This window comes from Trachurus japonicus, chromosome 3, assembly GCF_045865225.1.
Source record: "Trachurus japonicus isolate A0001 chromosome 3, Traja_1.0".
In the NCBI taxonomy this organism is placed as follows: domain Eukaryota; kingdom Metazoa; phylum Chordata; class Actinopteri; order Carangiformes; family Carangidae; genus Trachurus; species Trachurus japonicus.
Window position 1 is genome coordinate 22,022,277 of NC_140909.1, and position 18,638 is coordinate 22,040,914.

Consider the following 18,638-nt stretch of genomic DNA (forward strand, 5'->3'; position numbering starts at 1 on the left):
TTTCTAATTGTAAATGTGTTCCTTTTGCGATTTGCTGTAGCACTCGCAGGTAATTTAAACTCTATTTCCCGTCTGTCCCACTTTTGATCAGACTATAACAGCAATGATACTATATCATAAAAGCAAATCTTTTGTGCTTTTGGATCACAGTTATTTTGTTTAAGAAGGAAATAAGGCTGAATGATATGTTTATGCTCATCTCCCATTTCCACTGCCAGAGTTGGTAATTTGCTTGCTGCTTGGGCAGACTCGTCAATTAGTTCAGAAAAAAGGGTGTATGTTGGAAGAGAAAGCTAATTGAAAATCTGAAGTTTCAGGTCTTGATGTGTGTACCACTTTTCAAATAACAGTACACTGCATGCAACAACAAACATGGGAATAAGCAACATACAGATGTGGTAATGGTCATATTCACACTGTGGTTTTGTAAAACTGCATTTTTGCCCCAATCCCAAGAGAAATGGCTTGAAGATAAATTGTTGGCTCTGTCTTCTCTGCTCAACCAGTTGTTTTTGAATAGTGAAACACGAGCTTTGTAAGCTATATTTGTGAGAATTGCTTGGAACATAAAGGCTCAAATGTGGAGGACAATGGCTACTGCTCCATAATGATGCACAATAGACTGTGAGAAAAACAATTATCCAACTGAATTAAGCCCAGCAGCAGTAAACATGATTGCAGCAAACAGTAACATGTCTTTTCAATCTGATGTAAGCGACGCCCTCTGTTGTGGGAATTTTAACTGTCAAAACTAAAATACCTTCAGTGCACTTGGTTTAGCCGCATGCAGTGCTGAACAGACCAGTAAACGGTAGATCCCCTCCACTCCTACCTTAATGCAGTGCAACCAAATAATTCTCCCACTGAACAACCTCTAGTATCTCTGAGCCCTTGCCACATTGCTAAATAGAGGTGAGCTTTGTTTTTACAAATAAAACCTCAGGGGAAGTGGAACACAGCACAAAAATACTGTAAAAGCCTTGAATGAGTGCAGCTGTGTATTTCTGCAAACTGTTTTAGCAGTGTTGTTGAGTTGTTTCCATTTAATGTTTGTGCCAATAAAGTAATTGAGTTTGAAAAAAAAAAAAAGATGCAGGTACAGCCAAGGACATGATTAACATTCAGCTTGTTTTGACTAAGTCCAGTGTCCCTAGGGGCAACGTTTTTTAAAATCATTTATTTTTTATTTGCATTTCTCTTGTTGTATTGTTATTAAATTACCTTCATCTATTTCTCATTTTTTCCGGTGTCCTCTGCAGCCAGCAGCCTCTGAGCAATGCTTCCTTGCATTTGTCATTTACGTCAGTTGTAGGCTCTCAAATGGTTAACACATCAAGCCAGCACAAATATGTGCACCACTCTTAATTAAGTCGTTCCCATTTAGGCATTTATCCACACAGTAGAAAGTGCTTTGCACCAAGGTTTTCACCATCCTAGCAGCTTTCCTAACTGTATTCAGCACAGAGAGTATAATGTCCATATCTCCCAGAGAACAAAAGCTCTTCCACCAACCTTATTTACCGTATTTCTGGGAGGTAAGCAGTGTTGCAGTGTTGTTCCTGAGCCTTATTCTCAACAAAACAAGACTCTTCCACACTCATATCAAAATCAGATCAAACAGCATCCTTTCCTTAGTCGCTCTTACTATAAATATACTGCAGGTTTCATGAACTACCTGACACTGAGCAGGACTAGTCACAGGCCTCAGTACTTGCTGTGAAGAAGCCCTGTTTGGGATTAGGATTGCATAAAAGACTCTCCCAATCAGGTCTCATTTAGGCAAGTGAAAGTGTATTGCTCTTTATTGGAAATGGAGAAATAAACCACGTGTGCAATCGAAGGACAACAGGGAAAACACTCCCAGCAAAACATAAATCTTTATCTCTTCATCCTCTTTATCTTGATGAGGCTGCAGATTCCCAAAACACAGACTGATACTTAGTGGTTAGTGAGAACCACAGTAAAATATGTGTTTTCCACACAAAGGTCACAACAGTCTGTCCAGCCTGTTACTGGATGCATGCCACCAAGTTTACAGTAGATGAACAAAGCAAATGTGCTGATCAGATTTTTAGGAGAAAAACTATACGACACAGAAGCACATATTCCATGTTGCTTATGTGTAAACATAATGTGACCCCGCTGAGTTAAAGATGTAACCACATATCTGGACATGTGTGGCTGTAATGCACTCCGATCCCCCTGAAAATCTTAGAAGAATTTATTAACTTAGTCTGAGTGCAGTCGCTTTACTTTTCTGCACAACAGAAATTGCTGTTGAAGTGCTCAACTTGGCAGCTCCAGCTTGTATCTTTTACCTTTGCAAAGCCAATGGCAGAGATGGCATGTAATTTCCCCCATGGAGATAGCTGGAGTGACTACAAGTCTTCTTTGGACAAAACAATTTTCTATAATGAAGAAAATTGGACACCTTGCTAATCTAGTACCTCTTCAAAAAGACTGCTGGTGGGAAGGTGTGATGCCTTATGTAGACCCCTTTAAATGGCTTAAGTGGCTCCATTATAGATCTATATGTCAATGCAACCTCAGCTCAGCCTTTGACAAACACAAATTGGCAAGCCATTTGGTGGACCCTTTTCCCTCATTACATATGTATTTATTTCAGCAGCTTCTCTTTTCATGCTGTCTGCTCCTGTCAGAGACTGTGCATTGGTGTGCATCAATAACAGGAACATTTCAGACTCGGTGCTGATAGCAATACAGCAAGCTGAAAGAGAAAGAGACAGACAGAGAAAAAGAGACAGGAGAAAGAAGCAAAGTAGAGACAAACAGAGAGAGATAGTCTCAGACACTGACACAGAGGGACATAAGTGAAGAGCAGTGCTAATAACTCAATTTAGCATCACACAGCAGCTCTTTTAGAGCAGACTTTTAATGTCAGCACATTTGGAACTGACTTGAGAAAAATCAAGCACATTTTACTTGCTGAGGGGAAAACCTGGCCGATATCCTAAAAATGAAGAACACAGCACAGCTAACACTGCATGACATCTCACTCTTATTGTGTGCTACACTGTGAGAAAGCAATACCAATGTTTGCCTGTGTTTGTGAATGGATTAGCATGTTTATAGCTTCCGTGGTCTCTAGCCATGGCCTTGTTCTAATCATGACTGAAAAGACAATTTCAGGGAGACAGAGGGGTTCAGACATGAACACACAGTCAGAGACATAGTCGCATGACATCAATGAAAATTACAATATTCACTGCGCTCAACAGTATTTCCCTCCTTTCTTGTATTGTTGTGTCAATACTATACTTAGCATTTGAAATATAACCATCATTTTCAGATTAAAGTGCCGACGCTCAGCTATAATTTGACAGTGTTCACACCCACATTGGTGAACAGTTTAAGAATTATAGCTCTGTTGTTGTTGTTGTTGTTGTTGTTGTTGTTGTTGTTGTTTTAAATGGAGAATTGCGTTAAAAAAACAGCTGGTAATATTGAGAAATCAGACTTTATTTGCATTTGCTCTGTGGATGGTTGTAGAAACCCTTGGTAAGGAGATGGATGTGTTTTACCGCCTGGCTATAGGCTGCGAGTGACAGCCCCATCAAAGTTACAAATAGCCACGATCCTGGAGAAAGTTTGGTCCAGCAGCAAATAGGTGTTTCCATTTAAGGTAATGAAGCAGTAAGACTATACAGGCAACACTCATGTTTCATCTCTGTGACTTAGTGAATAAGAAGCAGCTCTAATTAGCTCATAGACAGCTGACTAATACACTGAAGCAGCGTGTGTGTGTGTTTGTGTGGCATATTAGGCTGACTTAAATCAGCCAACAGTTTTCAGATTTCTACTGTGATCTCCTCTGAAATCGCTTCTAACACAGAGGATACCTCAATCAGCTATCATCAATAATAAAGTCTGGTTTTTCCATGTCCAATTAAATGCATGACTTTTATGTTATTAGTCAAACACATCAACTACTCACATCAATCTGGGTTTAGTTGTCAGCTGTAAGGAACTTAACTCATTGAGTGCCAACCACGTAATTTCTCGTTTTTCGCTCCCATGCGTTGAGTGCCAAAAACGAGATTTCTCGTTTTTGCTCTTTTTTTTAAATTATGAAACTAGACACTTTAACACACCTTATGTGTAAATTTGGGGACTCTACGATGAGCAGAACTGAAATAGATGACGATCAAAAACTCATGACAGCTCATGATCTGGAGGTTTTTTATCTCGGCTTTTGCAAATGGAGTTCTGCATGTGGATGCAGCGCAGCGACTCTGCTCTCACCCGCGAGGCTCCAGCAGCTTGGAGCCGAACAGGAAGCTCTCAGCCGACAGTCCCGCCCGGTCTTCATCTGGAGCAACACCGTGTCCTCCCCAAGGTCCTCCCGCGGTAAAATGTGATGGTCTCTGGACCAAAGCAGGTCGCCGGCACAGACCCGTACCACAGAAGAACCGCGACCACCGGTGGGGCCGGTGTTCCAGACCTGCTGTGGCCGAGAGACCATCACATTCCGCGGTGAGAGGCTGTGACACGGCACGGTGCGTCTGTGTTATTGTTGTTTAGTGGCGCCCCCCCCGCCCCCGATGGTGGATTTGTGAATAGAACAACAATTGTTGTATATATTTATCTTACACGAGCCCTTTGATCCAGAAATGCAAGTGTCAGAAGAGCGACAGGCACAAACAGAGCACCTTTCATAAAAGACACTGTATCTCCTTTTCTAGAAAAAAAGGAGGGATTTTGGTGAAACCCAGCCATGTTTAGCTTGAGTTTTCTCAGGAACGGAGGCACGTAGAAACAAACGGTTTGTGGCCATTTGAAGCATAAAGTTTCACCTTTCAAATGAGCTACAGTATGTTTTGGTGGCAATAATATAGAATACACTGTGGCTCTACAAAAATCGTCAAAAATGGTCTAAATTGCCGGTACATTTGACTAAGGCCACGTTCAGACTGCAGGAAAATCTGATTAAAATCTGATTCCTTCTCATATCCGATTTTTAGGGCTGACTGTCCACACTGTTTTTAGCAAGTGTCCAAATCGCATTTGGCTCTGTTCAGACTGGGCCACATTATTGACCGAGCTGACAGGTTGCTGTAGCAACGACGTCGGAGCGGAGGCTACGCCGTATGTGACAGGCGATGCCTCACGGACGCGGTGGCTACTCTCGCTGCAGCACTGTGATCTGCCCGGTGCTGCAGCCGCACTACCCCGCTAGTTTCAACCTCCGCCCGCCTGGTGTGTCTGTGCGTGTGTGTGTACGTGTACGTGTACCAGAGACTGGTGTGTATGTGTGTGTACGTGTAGGCCTACGTGTACCAGAGACTGGTGTGTATGTGTGTGTACGTGTAGGCCTTCGTGTACCGGAGACTGGTGTGTGTGTGTGTGTGTGTGTGTGTGTGTGTGTAGCCACAGAGACGGGAAACTCCAGCACCCCAGAGCTGGGAGCGCGACGTCGCCGTCACTCCTGTCGCCGACAACACGGTAATTTGCATAAAAGAAAAGTAACAAGAAGGAAATGGATATTTAACTGGAGCTCACGGGACCATACGGGACCTGTAACACAGTGACAGCGTCGCGGAGAGTGACGTCACGGACAGTCAAAACCAATCTGAGTGTTTGGAGCTGTTCAGACTGAGACGCATCTGTCCAAATGCGATCTGAAACTACCTCCCGGAGGTGGTTTCGATCCGTTTTGCAAAAATCGGATTTCATGTGATTTGGAACTGTTCAGACTTCAAAAGAGTTATCCGGTTCGAATCTGGATGGGCTAAAAATCGGATTTTTGCTGGCAGTCTGAAGGCGGCCTAAAACCTTGGAAAGGAGCGCGGCACTCAATGAATTAAATACAATAAAGCCCACAAGCCTAAAAATACCTGTATTGAAACCAAAATCGTATCCACGAACCTGTGTCGCCATCAAAATGACAGAACTGTGACATGCCCCTTCCAACTCCCAGAGTTTGTGCCTCCAATCCAGTTACAGCGCTATGAGCTGCGAGTGCTACCAAACTTAATCAGGGCTTGAAATTTGCTTTGGGTATTGCACATAATTTAACATATAATTCCCGCAAATCTAGCGTTCCTAATGCGGGAAATTCCTGCACACATTACAAACCAGCAAACGTTAGTACACACTACAGGAGCACTGCGTCAGTCAGTCCAACTTTAATAACACATCGAGCAACTTTGTTTTTTTTTCTTGGTGATGTTATACTGTAAAACACACACACTGCTATAGCTGTGCAGCTCCACATCCACTGTGCTCTGGCTCTGGAGCTGCAGGTGAACCGGATGGAGAGAGCAGTGCCTCCTTTTCTTTCTGTTTTTTCCTTTTCTTTTAGGAGGGTCGTCTTTACAGGTGACTTTATTTCAAATGACGCTGTACCACGCTGAACCACACACCTAAAACCATGGTTTTAGGTGTGTGGTTCAAGTGCTTCACTTTACTGCTGGAGAAAAAATGTTGCAGTGCTTTGCACATTTACATATTATTTGTGGTCATCTGATCACTTATTGTCATTTACCAGTGAGCACAAATCTGACACATGTACACAACAGCTCTGTGTCCTATGTCCTCAGGGGCAAAGAGAGGCTGAACGAATCAGTGCACTGCACACAAGCTTGTGCACAGTGACTAAACGGTAATATTTGATTTTATATGATTAGAAGTGTGAATACGTTTTGGGGTTCTTATGAAACCGTGTTGACAAATTTAGTTGAGTAATGAAAACACAAGTGGGTTTAACAGGTAGTGACTACAAAGCTTCTCGGCAGAGCCTTATGTAAGAGACGTGTAAGACAACGCACAGTGTGGCACAAGGAAGCTCCAGCCCTCTGAGGTTGTATTGTAATGTTCCACCTTACATATTCCAACATCCAGGTGCATTTTCGACGCACTGTGCTTGTGCATAATTGGCAAAGTCTGTCCAAACTGTGTGCCTGTTTCTCTTCCAAATGTGACTTTAAATAGCAGTGAAATACTGCACCACTGTCTCAAAGTCATCTCGAAACAAATGTCAGATTGTCATTCACTTCCACATGATGTATGTGTTTCTCGGCCTCTGCACAAATATGGAGCCAGTTCTGTTAGCCATTAGCCAATGCAGATACTGTAGCCGTCGATAGTGTTGAATGTATGTCAAGCACCGGCAATAGGATTGCCAGTAGCTGTACTCTGTTGCGGGGGACTTCTCTCCAGCACCTTTACCTACCTGCCAACCTCATTGATGAGTCTGGCGAGGAGGAAACAGATAAAGGCAATGAAAAAGGAGAAAACGTTTCTGGAGTGAGACCATGTAGGGGTAGTTATGCTAGCAGGGGAGAGATGCAGGCTCATCCCTATGATGGGGCTGCTGCTTCACAGTCAGCACAAACACAATGTCCCCACATACTCATAAACTAGCTCCTAGGTCCAGCATGGGGAGTTGATGGTTACTGGCAGGATTCATAGTTTGGAGGAATGGCATAGAAATTCCAAAAAAAAATTTTAATTGGATGCAAAATTAGGGACGCCTTCAAGTCCAGAATGAGTCATCAAATGTTTTGAATAATTTTACACTTAGATAATAACTTTTGGCCATGATTGTGCATACACCAAAAGATAAGTGAACAATTAACACGGCAATACAGGATTTAAACAAAGAAAATACATTGTTCATTTCATGAGGTCCTTCAGACCAGGTTTTTGCTAGTTGATCATGCAATCACTCTGTTTCCATCAAGATAGCAACCCACCAAAAGTGCACATGACCAGCACTCTCATTTGTTGTAAGGTAAGAGGAACACATTGACTGCAACATCTTAGAACACATTCTTTTATGCTTACCCATGCCAACAACCTAGCATGTGCAATGGCTCACATACAACTTTAATAAGTGTTAAAGACTGTCTTTTTTATGATCCCCTCTACTGTATTTTTGACATACTGTGAAACTTTTTTTTGTCAAAGCACAATTTTTTTCAGCAGAGTGTAGGCACAGGAAGAAGTGTAAATCTTACATTTTGAAGTGTCCCACTAAATGTGTGAAGATTGTGGCTTCAATTCCAAACTGGTCTAAAATAAAGAAAGATTTTCTGTTTGTAGATTTTAATCTAGTTGTTACTTTTACATACACAATGTTTACTGACCTATCAGTGAAATTGAGCAGGTGAAGACGTTCAGCTACCAATGCAAAATGTAAACGCGTTTATATTTCGACAGAAGGGCCATCAAAATGCAGAAGTAAAACAAGCAGTTTTCAAGTAAGATTTCAGAAAACAGGCATAATTGCAATAAAAGACTGAGAACTGCTGTAATCATTTCCCCCTGCAAAATCACACTTCAGTTCAGAACTGCCAAACATGTTTATATTTAAACCAGCTGAATAAATACATGAGTTTGGTTTGTGGTCATTGTTTTTCCTGGTTGCAGATCAGTGGTAATTGTGGCTTTGTGAGTTTTTGAATGATGCCATCCCTTTATCTTCATTCCTGTACAACTCCCTGAGAATACTGTGGCTTTCAGCCACATATCAAAGAAAAAGCTTTTCCCTAAGTAATCACTTGCAAGACAAATGGTTGGCATTGAGACATCTTACATCCCTGTCTAATTAATGTCTCCCTTCTTTCCCCTCTGTAATAATTCAGGATGAGAGACAATAAATAAATGGGGCTGCTGTGGTGCAGGTTTTTGTCTGGAGCAGGAGGAAGGATTCAGTTCACTGTAAGACTCTGGGCCCATATTTACCTTCCCTTACATCTACTTCAATTATATTGTTTCCTTAAGCCGAGGTGTTTGCTGTCAGACGATAAGGTTTTTGCTGTACTCTACCAAAAAGGTGCTGTGTTTAAGTTTTAAAGAAAAACTTCTAGTCAGCTTTTCTTTTTTTCCCCAAATGACATAAAAAGGGGAAAAAAAGAGTGACAACAGAAGAAGTAAGAACTCTCTGAAGTTAAATAGAAAACTCTACAAGGCTGGTTAACCTGGCCCAATCAAATAAAAATGAATATTTCAAATAGGAATGGAAATGAAACCAAAAGATATTAAGAGTCAACATAAAGCAGAACAGTAAAAAAACAAAAACAAAATCTAAACACAGAACAAGTAAGGGAAATAAATGAAGTGAGTGTAACAGGCAGATGTGTTTATTCTCCATTGTGTACGTGTTGGTTTGTGTTCAGTGAGAGAAAGGAAAGGTTGGAGGGACAGGTGTGGTGCTCTAGCTATTTGAGTCATGAATAATATTTGTGATTGAAAGTCCAGAAGGAATCAAAACACTGATACTCAATGAATATCAATGAATATTATGCAGTAAATTGAAACTTGGAACCATGACACACAATAGAATAACAATAATAATAATAAAACACTGATAGAACAGTTTGCTTTTTTCAAAATATCATTATCCATCAGAACAATTACTGTTATTATTATTATTATTATTATTATTATGTTCTTGGAGGATATTTCTGTATAGGTTAGTAGGTCTATGCCCAGACATAGAGATGCGCAGAGAGAAAGTGACATTGAAATATCTGCAGCAGCCTAATGAGTGAAGAATGGGAATTGCTTGAAATACAAAATTTCATTAAATTTAATGACCATTTTTGGTGACCTCATGTATTCACAGACCAAACGTCCTACTGTAAGCCATCCTCTGCGCTGATGAGGAATGTCGCTTGCTATTTTCTTTCTCTCCATGTTCCAAATGCTTTCCCAAGCTCACCTCTCACCTTCTCAGAAGCTTCAGCCAATTAGGAGAGAAAACAAGGTTAATATTTCATATCTTACTCCCTGAGAAGAATCCTAACCATGTCCTGACACCTGGCAGTGTGTTCCTCCTGAATTCCTTTGCAGTCACGTGCAACCTTAAGTACATGACATTCATGGAGGTGATTTGGCTTCAGATATGTGAGTTGTTTGTGTGGATGGTCAAAATCAGTCACAGAAACATGCAAACAAAAGTTCTGCATATCAGATAACAAAATGAGACAATGCCACAACCACCAGTATAAACAGCAATAAAAGAAAAATATATTACAAGAACAGCCATAATATGAAGTAAGAAATAAGTAATAAGGACGAGGCAATCGGGTGGTTTGTTTATTGTTTATTTATTAGATGGATCCCCATTAGCTGCCGCCTTGGCGACCACTAATCTTCCTGGTGGTCATGCAATCCTGCCATGAAAAATGTGTCAAGGTGTGTTGAAACAAACCACTATAATAGTACAACATACAATAAGGTGAACAAGAAGAGTGTGAGTGGGTGCAGTTAAACAAACTCTGTCAGTTAGGTAGCTGGATAACTAGCCTAGTGCTGATGTCTTTGTTTCTGCACCACAAAAAGTACTTTGTATGTACCAGGGTTTTTCCTGCGTTCAAAATTGCGTGGCGACCGCCTCCAGCTAGTACACCTGAAGACCTTCTGAGCTGTGATTTAAAGATATGCAGCACAGGGATTAAAACAGCATGTGCATTAAAACTGCTGAAAACTTGGCTTCTGGTTACATTCACACATAAGGAAGCAAGTTAAAAACAAACAAACATCTGATTATCTTTTTATTTATTTACAGTCACAAAATATATTTCAGTCAGATAACTCACGATTTAAAAATGTTTATTGCAGCTTCATTATACATTTGAGTTTGGCGTCAAGGCTCCGACTTCATCACTCCCTGAGAATAGGATTTCATTAAAGTATATGGGAGTGATGAGCGACTATCTTAACCCGGAGCCTACAGGTGGATGCTGGGGTGGTGGTGGGGCAGAAAATAGGGTACCGCTGAGAGATGCTGCTGTGTCATAGACGAGCAAAGAGGACGATGGGTAAGTCACCCATCTTAAATAGACCGCCAAATTGAGAGAGTGTGTATGATGTCATGAGAGTGACGCAGCGCAGCTCGAGTTGCCTGAACTAGCTCGCAGGCTTCGCTCCATAAAGTGATTCTGATTCAAATGCTAATTGCTGCACTGTACTCTCTGATGACACCTTTCTTATAAAGAAATCTACAGTATGGTGGCTCTGACAGCTCAACAGACTACAAAGAATACATATATATATATATATATATATATATATATATATATGTATTACATGTAAAAACAAAATACAAACAAATTCAGAAATCATCTCTATCAATTTGCCAACAGTTGTAAATGCACACAGCACATGAGGAAGGAAGTTTCTTCAAGGGACATTAAATGAATGATGAACCCTTCTATGACTTTTTCAATGCCCAGTTGTGACTGTTGAAGGTAAAGCATTGAATAACAAGTGAGTTCAAGCAGTTCACATTTTCCTATTCCAAATTCCAAATAGGGAGAGCGAGAGACAGTGACATGAAAGTCAGGGCAAGAGAGTTAGATCCTTATATCAGATATATATATGATATATATATCAGATTCTACATGATCAACACAATTCTTAATGGTCATTCATTGATTATCTGCCAACCCTATAAGCACTCTACCAGTTTGTTTGTGTTTTGTCTGTGCTTTTTCTTAAATTGCAGTGCATTGCACTCTCAGGGCCACCATAGAACTCTATTATGAGAAATAACCAAAAAAGCTGATTAAATTAAATTAATGTTAAAAGACAACTTTAACAATATTGAAAGATTGATGAAGGACTACACGGTGGTGCAGCGGTTAGCACTGTCGCCTCACAGCAGAAGTTGGAGCCCTTCTGTGTGGAGTTTGCATGTTCTTCCTGTGCATACGTGGGTTCTCTCCGGCTTCCTCCCACACACCAAAGACATGCAGGCTAGGTTAATTGGTAACTCTAAATTGCCCGTAGGTGTGAATGGGAGTGTGACGGGTTGTCTGTCCGTTTCTGTTAGCCCGGTGATTGACTGGCGACCTGTCCAGGGTGTACCCCGCCTCCCACCATACAGTACTGTACGTCAGCTGAGATAGGCTCCAGCTCCCCTGCGACTCTATAGTGAGGATAAGCAGTACAGACGATAAATGAACGAATGAATGAAAGATAAGAAATAAAAGCTCAGCATAGAGTATTCACCACCTCTAATTGTATTCCATTAATGCTACGGTATCTCCACACTAACAACACCCACACAAATCACAGCAGACCATCTGTCTGTCATCATATTATACAGTACCCCGAGGCTCACGCTGTGTCCTCCCGTTAAAAGCCACCTTCCCAAAGCAAATAATTCCAATGGTAAAACACTGGGGAGCTGTTCTAAAAGCCTGTGGATCACATCCAAAAGCACTGTCCTTCTGTCCTGCCTCCCTTTCAGTCCATCTGAGAGAAATGAAACGAAGAGTTAGCTGATTCCATTTTGATGCTCTGCTGTCTGCTGTAGACTGAAGTGCAGGCCAAAGCACTGAGCCATGAGTCTCATGTGGCTTTACGACAGCTACTGTAAATTAAACAAAACAGAAAACACAGCGAGGGACTCTAAATGCAATTTTCTTTTAAATTTCAATCATTTTGAAACTAAGCCTCTTATACTCAGCTCTAATAAAACTGTTGTTCTGTGTTTCTCTTTTATCCATACAGAGGCTGCGCAGCTGCTTTATAGCTACCCTGTTTATTCATAGGCAGCCTCTGGAGTACTGCATGTATACTGATACTCAGACATAACAAGGCGACAAGCTTGTTGCAACAAATGACAGCAATGATGCTGTGAGACTAGCTTATACATGCCCATGATATATTATCAAGCTGGTAACATGGTATACCAACTTTTACGGTCTGACTATAACCAATATGACTTCAAAACAGCATAACTAACACTAATACTAATACGAGGTCACAGAAATTCTGATAGAAACAATGGATATCCTCCTCACAATATACTGTATATCCTACTGAAGAGCACAAGCCTCAGTCACTGGCATTCACATTGAAATCACAATAACAACTCCAATTCATTCCATTCAGCTAATTTGAAAAGTTTTTTTGTATTTTGTTCCACCACAGAAGTACCTAATTTAGGCCATTTAATGAGGTGACTACAAAGCTGGGAGTCAGAGAACTTTCCTTGATTAATGCATAAACACTCCCAGGTCAGAATAACAGGAGGTTTTCCTGTTCCTCTCATTCTGCATGAATGCAACATTACCCCTGTTGCTAAATTAGCTGTTGTTATTGTGTTATTTAGTTATTCTTCTTGTACTGCAACTCTAAGCTATACCTTGGTCTCAGAATACCCGCTAGCTCTGACTGTCTGAGTCAGAATTACAAACAGGACAGGTCTTAACATTTTCCCACCTACCTGTTTGTAATTGTGGTCAGTGCAATACAGTAGCACTCAAAGCAGTGAGTTATTCATTTCCAGCATGTCTGCCAAAGACCATTGTTTTGAGAGAGTACTACAGTACAGTAATGGCTAATAATAATACAATTCTCTAGGTGAAAAGTATCTTTGGCGAGCCAACTTGTTGATACTTGATACTTGAATATGTACTGCAGTTTAGGTGCATAAAGATGAATATCTTGTCGATATCACAACACTTACGCTATGGTATGATACATTCTCGTTCATGTTTTTTCTCCATCCTCGTCCTCCATTTACTGATTTTTATAACTTATATTATGTCTGAGTCATCTCTGCACAATCCATCTGAGTTTCTTTTCTGCTCTCTTACGTCTGTCTCGTGTTCTTCATCTCCATCTCTCCTTCATGACTGAAGTAGATTTAACAGGTAAATCAATCTGGGATCTGAGCTTTCACCTGGATTCACCTGAGCAGGCTGATGGATGGAGACAGTGGCTGCCTCTGATATCCTCATATTTTGTCCACTCCTCAGATTCACCCTGCTGGGCCTCACTTCTGCTCTCAGTGTGGAGTGTATTTGGGTAAAGGTGTGATGGATGTTGGAGGCTTAAAAATGGAAGAAGAAAGGTGGTGAGGACAGCTGAGGGAAGGGAAGAGGAGGAGGAGACGAGGATCAAAAGAGACAGAAGATGGAAGAAGGTGAGGAAGGAGAACGTGAGAGTGCTGAACTAGCTTTTTTCACACATGTAAAAGTTGTGTGTGTGTGTGTGTATGTTTATGTGCGTGATGAAATGTTGGCCAGCGCATCTGGCTCCAGCTAGTACCCCCCATCCCATCCCAACACCACCACTGCCACAACTTCCACCCTCCACCTCCCCCATCAGGCTGATTAATAGTGAGAAGAGCCAGCTGCATTCCTCTCCCCACAGAGAGGTCGGGCATATGGCAGCATGGAGAGCCGAGCTGCAGAATTATCATATCAAACCTGAATTCCCTTGAACACTCGGGGGAGTGAGTGTTGTAGCCGTTGATTCTGAAAAAAAGACAAGTATTATGAAGATCAAGGTGCTCAAGCCGTCTCTGACAACTACTGTTAGCTTTGAGATTATGATTTTTTTTTTTTCCTCGGGACAGACTATGAGAGCTGCCAGACCTTTTGTCTTCCTCGCTGTATCTGTCCTCACTGCTACTGATGGATAAATTATGCATGGAGCAGCAAGGCCAATTTCCCAAAAGTTTAAGCGTGTAACCTCAGAGGCATTGTCCTGACCTCCACTGTACACAGGAACTCAGCAGTTGGTGTCAGTCTGAAAGAGTGGGGGTCTGTCGAGCAGTGTTTCGATTTAAAAGCAGGAAGGCCTGGTGGTTAGGGTAATGATGCACTGATTCATAAAAAAATAACATACTGATTAACGGGTTGCAATGGGTGGAATAATCTATAATTTATGAAGAAAATATTGATTACATTCTGTAATATGTGAATGTATACTCTTTTAACATTCATTTTTCAGATGCAAATTCAACTATATTCAACTAGTTGGATTGCTGAACATGTTGTTATGATTTATTATTCATTTTGAGCAGTGGCCAAATGCTATTATGAGCTTTTAAAGTGTTTGTGTTTGGAAAGTAGCAGTGACTTTTAGATTTGGGCTTTGAATGGATTACAAATGTCAGCCTGTGTTCAGGCTATTGTAGAAATACAGGTGCAGGTCTTGAATCGTGCTCAGGTGGGTGGCAGATGGATTATTTATGCATACATGTGGATTCAGGTGACTTCAGAGCTGATCCATGCATCTGTATGTCGACTGTTAAAAGAAGAGTCATCCTTTTGATCCTTGTCACTGCTTGAATCAGCAATTGATTTTTAGGTTTTAGTCTGCAAAACAAGTTTTTATAACCAAAGCCTAAATGAGTATGATGTCAGTGACTTTCAAGTACATAATGATAGGCTATACGTGACAAAAACAGTTCATATGGGCATGTTTACTGTTAATTGCAGGTAAATGAAGCAGTTTAGGTCATGATTTGGGGCAAAAAATCAGTACTTTCAATGTTACCCATGAGTCTTAATTCCTTTCTGTGAAAAATGCCTAACTGTTCAGCTGTTTGTTGCAGTTTTCACCAAAAGTTAATCAGCTGTATGCTGTTCTCTTCGCACCAAACAGCAGACAGATTGAGTTAGCAACTAGCTACTCAGCATAGTGGCTCAATAAAAGAGCAAGCCCCTTACATGTTGAGACAAACAAGTACGAGTGAATGCTAATGATGCTTAATGCTGTATACACATGTTGCTGCATACATCTTAACAAACTGTATCTGCAGTTTGTTTCATTTGCGCAAGGTGAGCAAACCACAAAGATTATGTGTTTTTATCTTTTAATTTACAAGATAAAAACAAGGACCATCTTAATAATGTACGTGTTCAGCAACCTTAAAGCAAAGATCTTTTATTGTACTGCAAACTACACACTCCGAATGCTTTGACATTCAAACCACATCACACAAAGGTTGCAAAATACACAGAGTCATTAGGAGTTTATGTGAGGAGTAAATGGCTAGAGAAGCTCTTGAAATCTGGAGAGATATAATCGGATCATCAGTTTTCCAAGTATTGTACATTGACCATAAATTTTCGTGCACGTGAAAACTCTGGGCCAGAAATATAATTTATTGCAGCTTTTAGATTAGTTGTCATATAGGTCAAGGAGCAAGTGTGGACTGTTAAGGTAAATTGACAAAATTTACATGGTGCTTTTCTACCTTAAGTGACAAGCACTTTTCAATTTGCCTCTTATTCACCCATCCACACAAGGCTGTGAGCTCATTGGGATCAATCTGGGCTTCAATGTCTGGCTCAAGGACACATTGACATGTAGACAGTTGGAACCAATGCTCAAATCACCTAACAGACATCCTGCGTTACCCCCTGAGCCACAGATACAACAAAAACAGTTGCTGCTTTTGTAAAATCCACCTTTGCTACTAGAGAATTATTACAAATGTAGGAGGCTGCTTTTCAGGAAAGCACTGACTTTTGGATGTTTGATATGAATCGAGATTACACTTGTGTCTCCAGGAAATATTCATTCATTCATATACTCACATGTCACAAAACTGCCAGTCAAGCCTTAAATAGTGTTTACAATGTTAAAGTTTAGCTTTAGGCAATCATGCAGATGAAGCAACCAAATGATACATGTTTGTCCTCACTGCTGAGACTGTTCAGTGTTACTAACCTGTGCAAACCTACTCGGCTGTCACTCAGACTCACTGTCCTCGACTCTGTACATGCATGCTGAGCTGGAGCTACTGGACTCACAGTTGCAGAAGAAATTGCTTGGGAACTCTACTGCTTTAAGTATTTGTTCATGTACTGAGGTCACATGGTAGACAGTGCATGTTAGCTTGCTCGTTAGCTTGTCGGCTTACTGAATATTCTTGATGTCTGCAGACTTTGGTCAGTCTGGTTGTTGCAGTAAATGATTAACGTGCATATTTAAGTCGGCTCTGCATTTTGATTTAAATACTATCATCTCCAGGTTATTATTTTCACTCGTGTGTTAACACTACATGTAGAGTTAGTATTGTGTAACTTTAATATTACATGTAGCATCATTAGTATGTGAAGTGAAGCACTTCTTTCATAATTTATCAGATATGTAGCTTGCTGCTTCATCTCCACTTCACACCATGTCAGTGGCTGCACAGCACTCTGAAAACTGTGCAACACTCACTCCTGGAAAACTCCAAATACTATTTAGAAGGCTGCACCCTGTATACACCAAGGAAGAATACCACTCAAACATCTTGGCATTACTGCAGTTCTGTAAGACTAAAAAATATGAAAAAAAAATCAACAGATTAAGTTTAGTTCGATAGGCCATATATAATTTATCTGCGTTAGATAATACAACTCATGTGCTTGCCTTGTTAGTTTATTCTGTCTTTGAAGGTCCTTTGCATTGCAGAGTCTCTTCTCACTCTCATCAGTACATCTCATTGAAATTGCATGCTGTCCAGAATCTCTTGTGATTAGCATAGCAAAGATACTTAGCAAAGTTATGCATAAATTCTAACAAGTAACTTTTGGACACCATTAATATATTCATTACAACTGCAAGTCTCCTCTTTAATATGTAAGCCCTTTATGGGGGCAAAAAAATCACACATAATTAGAAACAGGATCCTGCAATTTGTAGTAGCTAATTACACCTTTTTGCCTGACTGAGGATGGCTAGATAGCAGAGCTGCCGGCTCCCTCTGTGCTCAGTGGCAGCGAGGAAGGCTGACTTCTCTGTTAGTATCTGCCGCAGAATGACAGACAGCCGATTGTTGCTGGACCTCCAGAGCTGTGGGAGCCTGCTGCTGCTTTTGCCTGACAAGGCAGGAATGTGTTTTAAAGAGTTAGGGAAAAAAAGGAAGCAGGTTACAGAGGGACAAAAACCGTACCAAAAACATTTCCAGAACAAGATAAGAGAGAACCAAGCCAGAGAAGAGGTAGTCCAATCGCAGCAGCACTTCAGGGGGAATCTTCCTTGTCGCTCCTTGTTGAAAGAAACACACTTAATGTTTCAGCTTGTTTGGGCGTTTTATTCCCTGGAGGTCTAATTTAGAACGAAGTGATCTGATTAGCCTAGCTCCCCGGGTGCCTCTCTCACGGGAGCCACCGCCGAGGGCATCACTTGAATCGCAATCATAAGACACACAGACAAATTATGCTTCTTAAAAAAAGGAATGTTTTTCTAATCTTTTTCCTCCAATCCTAGATCAGTGCTGATCCTCTTCTCTTTGGCCCGCTGCTGTTCAAAGGGACATCTCCTCTCAACATAATGCTTCCTCTTTCTGTTCTGTGTAATGATCACCATAATTGGAGCCAAGACAATGTCCATACACTGTAGACATTAGATTTTTTTTTTTTTTTCGTTTCCACTGACGTTGTTTTCAAACAGGGCTTTTTTTTGTTTGTTGGGTGATGTCGGCTAGGAAAATATTAAACCACTTTGCACTGAAATTGGTGGAAGGAGCGGACATGGGCCAGGAAGGAACCCATTACATTTTGGTGCAGATCCAGAACATTTACTGTGAATTTAAATTTATTTTCTCAGAAGTCTGGGGTATGTTGTTTGACACCAGCCTTGGCAGAGGTCTGCACTCTCTGAGTGCCACTCTAGTTGGTAATGTGAACAGACAGTAATGCAGATATCCAAGTTATTTTATATAGATGTTTTTGTAGCTGCAAAATGACAAAAAAATGGAATATAAACATTTATTTTTCTTTACATATCTGCATAACATAATAATAGCATCTGCACCATCTGCAAACATTTTTCTGACAACATTATTCACAAAACATTCATCCCAACTTCCAATGGTATGTTCCAATAGCATATACATTTTTAGTTAAAATTTCTTCTTCTCAGCCACATTTGTT